The sequence below is a fragment of the Curcuma longa genome, chromosome 1 (assembly GCF_044706935.1).
Source record: "Curcuma longa cultivar G26 ecotype Majalengka, Jawa Barat chromosome 1, ITB_CL_G26_1.1, whole genome shotgun sequence".
In the NCBI taxonomy this organism is placed as follows: Eukaryota; Viridiplantae; Streptophyta; class Magnoliopsida; order Zingiberales; family Zingiberaceae; genus Curcuma; species Curcuma longa.
The window spans coordinates 18,826,398-18,838,659 of NC_133861.1; the positions used below are offsets into that span (position 1 = coordinate 18,826,398).

A 12,262-nucleotide genomic window follows, 5' to 3' on the forward strand; every position below is an offset into this window, starting at 1 on the left:
AATTAAAAAAAATCAAACTAGACAGATAGACCAGTCACAGATAAGCCAGACAAACAGATAGGCTAGACAAACAAATAGGCCAGATAGACAGACAAATAGATAGACAAACAGACAAAAGAGTATGATCTAATCAAATACTCTCAAAGTATTGTATCCAAACTGGAAATAGAAAATTTTAATTCACTAGCTTGAGGGGGAGTATTGAAATATTCAACACATTTTTATTATACTTTTAAAAAATGTAGGGAAATATAATATCATAGAGTTCTTTATTATTTTTTTAAAAGAGCCAATTTAGCTTTTAGATAAATCTAGTTAGTTTTTATTAGGAAGAATAAGTCGGGTCGTCAATGTATAAAAGGATTAGAATTCTATGTATTAGTTGCTTGAACAATGTGAGAGTTTTTTTTATAATTTTCAATAAGCATTAACGAATCAAGCTTAGTAGTGTTCAAGCTTATTTATTTTTATATACTTATTTACCATTGGACAAACATAAATAAATTTTATTGAACTAAACACGAAGCTTTTTCACAAAGATTTGATTCGTTTATACCCCTAAGGGAGCATACAGACAAAGGGGACAATTTTAAAATTTAAATAGTTTAGATTCATACACTAATTTTAGTAAAACTCCAACATGGTCCCTAGGTCTCAAACAATAGATTTAATAGCATAAAATGACTCAATAAATTATAAGGAGGATAAAGATGTCTTTGTTTGAGAAGTTTAGATGATTTAGGTACATCGGGTAGGTTAGCCAAAACTATCACATGAACTAAAATTGCTCAAAATTAAAGAAATAAATGTATAGAATGATTGAATAGGTTCCAAGGATTACAAAAGGAGCACTTTTTTATATATAAAATTAGGCAAATATATGCCCATCTAGAAGTTTAAGAAAAATTACTACTTGACATAAAACTTCACAAAAATATATATAATAAAAATAAATCAAAACTGATATGGAGTGTTAGGACTCTCATTTCTAGTCTTGATAGGTTTGATGATATCAACTAAGGGTTTAGGTTAGTTATTATGCTGATTTGAAGTGTGTACTAAGTTGTGTAGAGTGCATAGGTTTTATAAGGGCTCAATGGCTTGAGGTCAAAGATGGATGGTGCATCCAAGGACTGCAAGACGAGGAGCATCAGAGCATGGCAAGTCAAGGAGGAAACCTATGCAAGCAAAGACGAGAAGAATGATTAAGGTAAATATTGCCTACGTGCATCATCATTAAAATAAATATTATGTAAAGTTTATTCAACTTGTATATCATTAATAAGAATTAAATATACATACTCATCTTCTTGTATTGTAAGAGATTGTCATCTCTATCGTCCTCTCCCCATCTTCCTTTATTGGAACCAATATCCTTCCCTCTACTTAGATATCTTGCATCACATAAATAAAAAAATAAATGCATACCCCTTGTCATAAATACAAAAAATAAATACAACCCATAGAGATTTTATTAATCAATAATGGATCCACCCCTGACCCCTTGTCATATTTAATGCGACCCATATATGCATGGCAGGTTCAAAATTTCAATCATCAATTATACTCTACTCTGTTACAATCCTAGGAAAGGAAAAAGATTTAACAAAGTATTTACCAAAGGTTTATCTATGTTTCTCAAACATCTGTATTCTCATCTCATACTTCCTCTGTTTCTTGACCATCTTAATCCTCACTTCATATTTCTACTGTTTCATAAGCTTTCAGATACTTGTTACATAATTTCAACTTCCAACTCAAAAATATTCTAGCACAGTAGAAGAGTATTATATAAAACAAATTGTTTCATGGAAAATTTGATGAAACTTCTTACTACTAAGTTATTTGTGATCACTTGTTCCATAATGAAAGACTGGGATAATTGTCACTTCTTAAAAATGAGATATAGGAAACTTTTGTTGATGAAGACAAGCTACAAACAGTTGATACCAATAAATTGCATTTACCCAACTTCAGTACATGAAATGCATCAACATGAAGGAACCAGGGGATTTACCTTAAAGAGTATAAGAAGCACAACCCAGAACAAATTGCCAGATGCCAAAGCTAGAGGAGACACTTCCTGCCATTGTCCAAGAGCAAGGGATTAAGAAATCTGATCAATGTAATGAACAAATTGTTCCCATAGAAGATCTTGATAGTTCGAAGAGGAGGTGGCAACAAATCGTTTGGTTTCGTTGCAAAGCAGTAATACTTTTAAATCACTCATTAGATACAAGAACTGACCTCATAGATTATTTTGTTCCTATCAACTTTCATACTGCCAAATTTCAAAAAGAAAAATAAAACCTAAAATCTCATTTTTGGATAGTTTGATTCAGTGGAAAAGATAAGATTTTAGGCCACTAAAAACCCACCAATTGTGACATTATTTGCTTCAAAAACATCTACGAGGTAGCAGAGGCAAAGGAGAAGGGGTTCCTAGAGATCGCAGGCGAGAACTCTTCAGCTTCCTCTTGGGATGGTCCTCTATGTCCACGACGACGGGGGCATTAACACGAGGGCCTTGGAGACCTCGAGCGCGGAGGTGCTCCGATGAACTCCATGGCGTCCAGAGGAAGCTCCGGCAGATTGTCGTCCTCGTGGAAAAGAATGGTCGCCCATGAGAAGAGGAAAGGAATTATTGGGACAAGAAATCAGGGTTAATAAATTTGAGAATAAAAAATGTCTGTCATTATAAATAATTTAATATATTTATTTTTAATAAATATCAATATCATTGTATAAAAAATATCCATGTGAAAATATAATAATAGTTATTTATTATTTTAATATTATAATAAAGAAATAGAGATGAAAGTATATCTCCGTGAAGGATGATCCAATCGATCGAATTTAAAATTTTATTTTAATTATTTTAAAATTTTAATTATTTTTTAAAAAAATTAATTAATTTGATTCGATTTTGATTTTAAAATTTTTTATTTGATTAAATTAAATAAATTGAATAAACTAAATTAATTAAAATAAAAAAATAATTTCTAAATTTCTAAATGAATTTATAAATTTTTAATTAATTCATAAATTTTTCATAATATTTAAAAAAATTTCGATTAATTTGATTAAAAATTGAATTAATCGATATTTTATCGAAATTCGATTTATTCAATTTTTATTTAAGTGGGAACATTCTGCATTGAGTGTGATCCGATTAATTACTTGTTTAAAAAATTTAATTCAATTTAATTTTGATTATTCAATTTGATTTTAATAAAATACTTCTAAACTTAAAGATTAATTTGATAGTTAAAAAATTAAAAATATCTTTCAAAATTTATTTTGCCAATAAAAAATTAATAATTATTCGATCAAAAATCAGTTAATATTTTTTAAAATATTTTATTGGTCAAAATTATGTTCGATCAATAAAAAAATTAAAAATTCTAACTAAAGTTTATTTTGGTTGATAAATAATTATAAAACTTAATTGATGGTTATTTTTTAATATTTGAATGGTTAAATTCAATTGGCTAGTTTTTTACTATCTTATTAATAATAATTCTTACTTTAAAAAGTGGAATTCAATCATCCTCGCAGTCCACACAGTAATCATCTATAAAAAGTAAATAAGAGGAAAAAAATTATAATTGACCACTATAAAAAAGGCATTGCTTCTCGATTTCATTGAGATTCGATCTATAAAGAAGAACAAAACAATTTTATCAATTTCATAGTAAATTCATATTCACTTATATAAATCTGAATCAAATTTTATTTTTATTTTTATTTTAAAAATCATCTCTCATTTATATAAATTTGAAATATATTTATTTCTATCTCAAAATTTTTCAATTTTTTAAATAGATTTGGTAAAAAAATATATAATTTTAAATTTTATTTATAATTTATATTTATTTTTATTTAAAAAAATTTATTTATAATTTCATTTCAAATTCATTTTAACTTTCGTCTCAAATTTCTCATCTTATATTATATTTTATTAAAGTGAAATGAATTAATATTTTCATAGTAAATCTGCTTCTAATTTATCTAAATCTGAAATAGATTTTTATTAAATTTTAAATAGATTTTTTTTTTCATAGAAATCATATGGTCTTAAATTTTATTTATAATTTATATTTATTTTATTTATAAAAATTTATATATAATTTCTTATCTAATTTATTTTAAATCTCATCTTAATTTTTTTAAATATTATATTTTATTAAAATAAAATAGATTAATAATTTTATAATAAATTCATCTCTAATTTATTTAAATCTAAAATAAATTTTAATCCCGTCTCAAAAATAGCATATTTTCTTATAGTGCCAAGTCACTAAACAACCAGAGCTCCGATCAAAAAAAAGAAAAGAATCAAAGACTATTGGGTTGCAAGGGTGTACATATAGTTCTACATCTAAAACACATAAGAAAGATCATGAGTTTAAAAAGAATGAAAGATATCTCCATTGGTATGAGGCTTTTTGGATTGAGCCCAAGACTAAAACTATGAGGGCTTAGACCGAAAATGGACAATATCATGTCATTGTGGAGATATTTTGATTCCATCGGTTCTAACAAGTGGTATTAGAGCGAGGTTGCTCTTTATCGGACTAACCGCCAGAAGAGTCATGATCCAGATCTAACCATGTGGGTTGAACCTTAAATAAAGGAAGTGGGCGCTTCCATGTCTGGATCAAGAGGACCAAACACCAGGCAGAAAATCCTAGTAGATTAGGTGAACCGAAGGGCAGAAAGTTCTAGTTGCGGCTAGGCAGGAAGTCCCAGTAGGTCGAGTGGACCGAGGGGCAGGAAGTCCTAATAGGTCAGGTGGACCGAGGGGCAGAAAGTCTTGGGTCAAGGATTTAAACATCAAACGGAGGCTTTCCGTTTGAGGGGGCCTGTGGTCCTTTGTTTGAAAGGGAGATTGTTGGGTTGCAAGGGTGCAAACATAGTTCCACATCTAAAATATATGGAAAAGATCATGGGTTTAAAAAGGATGAAAGATATCTCCATTGGTATGAGACCTTTTGAGTTAAGCTCAAGAACAAAATCATGAGGATTTAGGCATAAAGTGGACAATATCATGTCATTGTGAAGATATTTTGATTCAATCGATTCTAACAAAGACAACAACCTTCATAATTAGATTTCAATGACTTTACTATGGAAGAAGACATCGATGGAAACGCATGCTTAGTACATAAGGTAATACAAAAATTTTAAAGAAGAATTAAATTGAATAGGGAAGATCTAAGGGAGTATTGAAAGAAGAAGAAAGAAAGGAAGATAAAAGAACAATACATTGCTACAATTGCAATAAGGGCACATAAGAAACTCGTGTCCAAAATAAGAAGGGACAAGAAAAAAGAAGCAACCCCATAAAAAAAAGGCAAAAAGAAACAATCCTAGAAGAAGAATCTGAAAACGACTTAAGATGATTCAAACTCAACAAAAGAAGATAACATGACTCTCTTGGCACTCCTAGCTTTCTACAAGGCCAACAAAACATACATAGCAACTAATGGCAGCTCATCATCCAAAAATGAAGAATAAAAATCAAATCAAGGGGGAGACGACTTGGTAAGTGAGGTAAACTCTTCCTCTTTTGAATCACACAACTAATAAATTTAGTAAATTTCTTGAATGAAAATTTAAATAAATATGAAAAGAAAAAAAAAGTTTGGAAAAGGAAAATGTCATGTTAGAAGAAAAATTCAGCTTAATTGTACCTTGTGATAAGTTGCATGGTATTAAGATTCAAGAACTAGAACTAGAAATTGATTCACTAAAGAAACAAAAGGACTTCTTGAAATTAGCACTAGAAAAATTCACTATTGGATCAAAATCTCTAAATATGCTCATAGGTAGTCAAAGAATAAGTTTTTGTAAAAATGCCCTAGCTAGGTTTTAAGAGTATAACAATGAAAAGACATACTTTAGTTTACTAGCTAGAAGGCAAGACATGTTTAGAACAATAACAAGGAAATGGATACCTAGACAATACTTAGTTAATCCAGTTGGACCCAACATATTTTGGGTACCTAGATTGACATGTAAACCATAGAAGACCTTTGGGTCAACCATACTGGAATTAACTCTTATTTATTCATATGGTTGATATGAGAATATTTTCAAAATCTTGAAATTAGATATTTTACTAAAAAATCATAAATTAAAAAAATATATTTGACACACAATTCTTGACTATTTACATATTTGTACCAAAACTAAATTTCAACATGACTTAAGAAAAGAAGAAAAATGATTTTTTTAAAAAGACTTCATGATTTTAGCACGTTTCAAGTAATGGTTGGTTGTGTCAGGTATCTCAATAGACTAATGCCCTTGAGTCAACTGATACATGTTTCTCAATCCACTGACACTCATGTTCGAAACTGATAAGGACTCAAATTTAAAACCTTGTTATTTAAGTCACATTCTAGGTTTTTGAAGTGACAAAGGGGGAGATTTGTGTGTTTAAGTAATCAATTGTAATTTTTTTCAAAAAAAAAAAATCTAACTCTAAGGGGAGTTTAGGTGAAGGTGCAATTTAATTCTTACTATCTACATTTTCATTATAATTCTTGCCTAACTTAAATGGATTGTGAACCATCAGAAAGGGAAGATTGTTATGCCTCTCATTCTTGGTCTTGATGGGTTTAATGATATTGACAAAGGGTTTAAGTTAGTTTTTATGGTGATTTGATGTGTGTGCTAAGTTGTGTAGATTATACATGTTTTGAGGGCTCGATGGCTTAAGGTTTGTAAGATAGGAGAAGGATGGTGCATCCGATGTTAGTGAGAGCTTTAGAGCTAATCATATGATGATTGTTGTATGGACTCATTGTATCATATTTCTATTTATAAAGGCATTTCATTATGGTTATTATACTTACTTGTATTGGTGTCAAATAACTAAGTATAGTAGCGTCATTGAGTAGAGCGTTCATATCTATATCAATCGATTGGTTGAATCGATAGTGAGATGATATAGAGAACACTACTCTAAATGATTCCTAGTCAAATATTAACATTCATGGACAATGTTAATGCGACGAGACTAGCATGTAGGTCAACTCGATGACTTGATCTCACAAGTCATGGATATGAGATATCAAGTTGACACATGGGTATGCATTGGAGAATGTATACTGAATGACCCGCCATGAGAAAGTATCATGGATCGTTATATGAGTGTCATATACTTTCTCATGTGGCTATTAGTATGACTATTAGTCCTTAGACCTGAAGTCACCATGGTTCCCTACATAAGGAGTTACTTACTTTGGCTTCGTCAAACGTCACCCGTAACTGGGTGGACTATAAAGGCGATTACTGGGTATGTAACAAATTATGCAGAGGGATGTGAGTGATGTAGATGGGATCTATCCCTCCTATATAATGGGAGTGATATCATAGTTCTTGATAGAGTAAGACCACTAAAGTGCATGGTCATGCCCAAATGAGTCAACATGAGATGTTGAGCTCGTTTGATTGGAGTGAGTCTACTTGGAGTTCAAGACATAGATTGATTAGAGGATGACACGGTCTATGTCTCGGTTTGATCAATCATGATATCAAAGATAGAAGAACATTATCACATATTGTGAAGAGTCACAATTAGTAGTCACAATGGTGATGTTGGATCTCAACATTATTGTAACTTGGGTAGTGGTGATGTGTTGCTAGACACCGCTCACTACTTATGTTTCTAAATCGGTTTAGAAGCATTGCCAACGTTACAAGAACCTATAGGGTCACATCCAAAGGCAATTAGGTGGAGATTAGGTTCATATGATGAACCAAGAGGATTAGATTCATGTGATGAATCAAATTGGGTTAAGTGTAATCCAAACTAGACTAGTTGAGTTGATTTGATCAACCTTGGGAGATTAGGAAGTCAAGTTTGCCTTGACTTGAGAAGGATGACTTTATGGTCAAGTTTGACTTGACTTGATGGTCAAGTTTGACTTGACTTTGTGCCACATCATCATCAAGTTTGACTTGACTTTATACCATGTCATGGTCAATGTTGACTTGACTTATGCCACCTCATGGTCAATGATTGACTTGACCATTTGACTTTAAATTGAGGTGGCATAAAGGATAGCCAATGATGATGCTCCACATCATCAAGGGTTGTCATCTCATGAGGGTTACAAAGAGAGGTTTGTAACTTATGACATTTAATGGGATTAAAGCCACTTGATGCGGCCGACCACAATAGAGGAGGTTTTGAGTTGATTTTTTCCATTCAATCTCATTTACTCCTTCTTCCTCCTTAGAGTTTCTTCTCCTTCTCCCTCTCCTCTCTAAGTCTTGGCCGAACCTTGCTAGAGTGCTAGCATACTCTTAGGTTTTGGTTTCTCCACTTCTTGTCCGAGTGGATACTTGTAGAGGAGTGACACGTGACACTTTCGAGATCCGGCACCGTTTGGACGAGCGGGATACGCGAAGGGCACGCATTGAGGGTAATCTCTTTTTCATGTAGATCTAAAGTAGATCTAGAAATAAGAAAAATAAGTATGTGAAAATCTTTTATTTTCGCACGGATCCGGTGGCTTGAGGTTTCGGGGTTTCCGCAACGTAAAAAGTGATTTCTGCGGTCCGAAAAACCCAACATTCGAGGGATCACAAGATAGGAGCATAAGAGCATGACAAGTCAAGGAGGAAATCTATGCAGGCAAAGGCGAAAAGGATAGTTAAGGTGGAGTTGCAAACTCAAAGCATCAGAGGGGCAGCTTGACAATAGAAAACCTCATGACTAGAAGGTACTCCAAGTTAGATGAATGGAGTGAACTATACATTTGGATCAAAAGGTAGATAAGTGTCTTAGATTGACTTAACCTTAGAACTGGTCTATGTCAAGATATTAGTCTACTGATATGTAAGATTTATTCAACTGGTAGTTCATACTCCGCCCCAAGTTTAATTTGATTGGGTATTAAAGTTATATCGGTTGACTGCATGATCAGTGAGTTCCAATCAATTAGTAATCTAAATACCTCACGTTTAGATTGTTTGAGGTATTAAGTTTGCGACAGTTAACTGATGATAATAGTTTGTGACAAATCGAATAGAAAGTTCCATAGTCGATTGATCTCCACAGAAGAAGCACAGTAAATTTAAGAATCAAATGTGGCAATCAATTGGTTACAAAGCAGTTGATCGATAGGTCAGTCTAGTCAACTGTTGCCACAACAACCATTTGAAATGAAGATGGAAATAAACAAATCAATGGCACAATACAAATAGAATTTGAAGATCAGTCGGTTGATACCAGCCAACGAACCTATTCGAGCTGAAGGCTATAAAAGGGACTCAAGGGGCTGTGAGAAGTAGAAGTCTTTATTAGAAAAATCATGCTGAAGTTCTATATCTACATTGCTTTCACTTTTGCTCTTCACTTTTGTTGTATGATATAACAACTTTAAAGGATTGTGAATCAAATAAACGAAAGTGTTCCACTAGTTGCTTGTTTCAATTTATCTAATTGTCACTGCTTATTATATTATTTTTAGAAGGTTTTAGGCAAAGAGTGATATTCATCCCCCTCTATCATATCAACATCCAACGATCCAACATAGAGGATAGTCCAAAACGGTTACTTATTTTAGGATTTCTATAAATTTAGGTGCACCTAACATTATCTAAAATGGTTAGACAATCCTTTAGAGCTCTAACAATGACATGACTACACAAGTTTTAGAGAATGTAAATTCATATAGATAAAGCCTCCTAAATAATAAACCCTAAAACTCTTTGTGACGAAGAAAAATCCTAAAATTAGAAATTATAAAATCCTTTAAGCATTTTGTATTAACCTTTGATGGATTGTTTATGGTGTCAAGGTGTTTTTCTTGCATCTTGATTAACCTAGTCTCACTAGGAGCTTGAGAGAATCTTGTTGACTGACTATTAGAAGGGTAAGGGATGAGTTTGACAAACATAATAGGAAAAGGGAACTTTAGTGTGAGAATAGGGATTGATTGAGAGTTAGGCTTCCGAATTTAGTAGGCAAGTGATGGTGTAACCATTTAGATGGGTTTAGAAGGATAAATTTAATAGAAAAAAAATAATCAAATAGAGTTTCTTTTTGATAATAAATAAAAAAAATACACTTTTGATTTTTTTTAAAATCATCTCTACAATATTATAGATTGATCCTCCAATATTTTAAAATTTTATACTACTCGCTAACATTTTATACTACCCGTAAATTTATAATTATTTGGCCTTTCTTTTTTTTTCAAAAAATAAAATTGATGCTAAAATATTAAAATGATAATCTATAATGTTTTGATTTTTTAAATTTATTCTCTAATATTTTATAAAAATAAATCTCAATTAGGAAATTGACTCTCATAAATGGTTTGACCTAACTACAATATTTTGATATTTTGGTAAAGCTCTTTGTGTTAGGAGTTTGTTTGATTACTCGTGCTAATTTGAGAGACCAAACTGATCATGATTGGATGATGGATTAGTGTGAAATCATTTGGAGTTTTAACCCTAAGGATTTGTTGTCAAGCTTGGAGATTTCACCAAAGGAGCTTGTAATATTTTAAATATTATGATGATAAGATTTATTCTTTAAGTATATAGTGTTATCTAGGGAGTTTCATCCTAATCCTTAATTATTAGGCAACCTATGTCTTAAGCAACCTCTACCAAATATCTAACCTTGGTCATTGTTGGATCGATTGTTGGATCGGCCTAAGTGATTCTTTCCAAGAGCCAAGGTTGACAATTGCCTAAAACACACTTTTATCGAGGTAGGTCAACTTAGGGCTAGATTGGCCTAAGGAAGCTAGTAGCTCGACCAAGGTTGGCAATCTTAACAAACTAACTTATGGAATCCAAATCATCTTTGATCATCTTTGTTTAAGTGTCTTCCTGGAAAGCCTCCATCTTTGTTTAAGTGCTTTATCTATAGGGTAAGACGGGTGTATAATCGTGGTTAGATCATGGAAAGCAAATTTAAAGATTCTTTCCTTCTTTGGACTACGCTGATCGTATACCCGGGCTAGTTCTTAAAATTTTTCCCTCTTCTCCAAATCCAAAGTCGTCGCCGTCGAACCACCCGGGCTACAGCCTGGGTAACCTTTTCTCATAACGTCCCACACCAATGTAGGGCTAGCCCACCCCGCATGCATTTTTTTTATTTTTTAATTATATTTATTAAACGATTAATTTTAACGGTTATTAATGGTTAATTTTAATTTTTATTAAACAATTATAAATTTTAAAATTAAAATTAATGGTAGTTTTAATTTTTTTAATATTTTAAAATATTTTAAAATATATTTATTTAATATATATAAATGATTGGGTGTATCATATCGTGGTTAGTGTAAAATATTTTCTTTACGTCACTTATTCTATTGGTTATATTTTTACTCACTGTTTAAAATTTTTAAAATTTCATTTAACTTTAAAATTATACTTATATATTTTTTAAAAATTTATTATGAAATTTCATTTTCGTGGCGTTCACCTGTGCCTTTCGGTGCGGGTAGGGCAGACGTTTTGCTCGATCCGAATACATCCGACCCGAATCAGACGCGGCCAAAAGCGAAATCAATTCAAATTGCAATTGTTTCGGGGCGGGCGAAGTCACCCACGTCGAGATTCGAGATCGCCGCCTCGCCTCGACACGTCGCCCTGCGCTCGACGCTAAGCGTTCGGGAGGCAGCCACGTGGTATCCGCGACGGCGGACCCGGCTTAATTAAAAGCCAGGCGGGGGTTCGGAAAGTGGTAGAGCGGGTCCCACCGCTCCCTGTTCCGTGGAGCGCTGCCACTCGCCGTTTGAACCCGTTGCGATAACACGCGTCGCTCGTCTGATGGCCAGCAGAGTCGTTCAGCATGCAACGGCCGGATGTAACTTAACACGTCGCTGTCTGGGTGTTACACGGTAGAACATAGAAAAAAAAGAATGAGACTTCGATTCGAATTATTGATTGTGATTTGCTACTTCAGGAAAATAAATAAATCCGGATTTATTTATTTATCGTGTTCATTAAATTACATTATTAAAGTGAGAAAAAAAAGGCGTCTATGCAGTGCAGTTTCGACGTGCCACGAAACAGGACGACGACTGACTTATACACGTGTCGCAGGTAGCATCGCGGTTCGGGAACAGCCACCTCGAGCTGGTTTCCACGAACAAGGCCGCCCTGGCCCACCACCCTCCTTTCTCTTCCGCCTTTCCAATGACCCAAACCCAAACCCAAACCCAAACCCAAACGACCGATAATTACGCTCTCGCTTCTGAGTCCATTTCCTCTTCCTTTA

At 32.9% G+C, this 12,262-nt stretch overlaps 1 long non-coding RNA gene across 1 annotated transcript; it reads right to left on the bottom strand.

Annotated features, from left to right (window-relative positions):
- Positions 1-887: 887 nt before the first annotated feature.
- On the bottom strand, positions 888-2,629 carry LOC141812614 (uncharacterized). Its single transcript, XR_012600314.1, has 4 exons — positions 2,248-2,629; positions 2,018-2,083; positions 1,303-1,394; positions 888-1,178 (listed from the first exon to the last, which is right to left on the bottom strand). It is a non-coding gene; the product is annotated as an uncharacterized LOC141812614 (long non-coding RNA).
- Between the last annotated feature and the right edge of the window lie 9,633 nt (positions 2,630-12,262).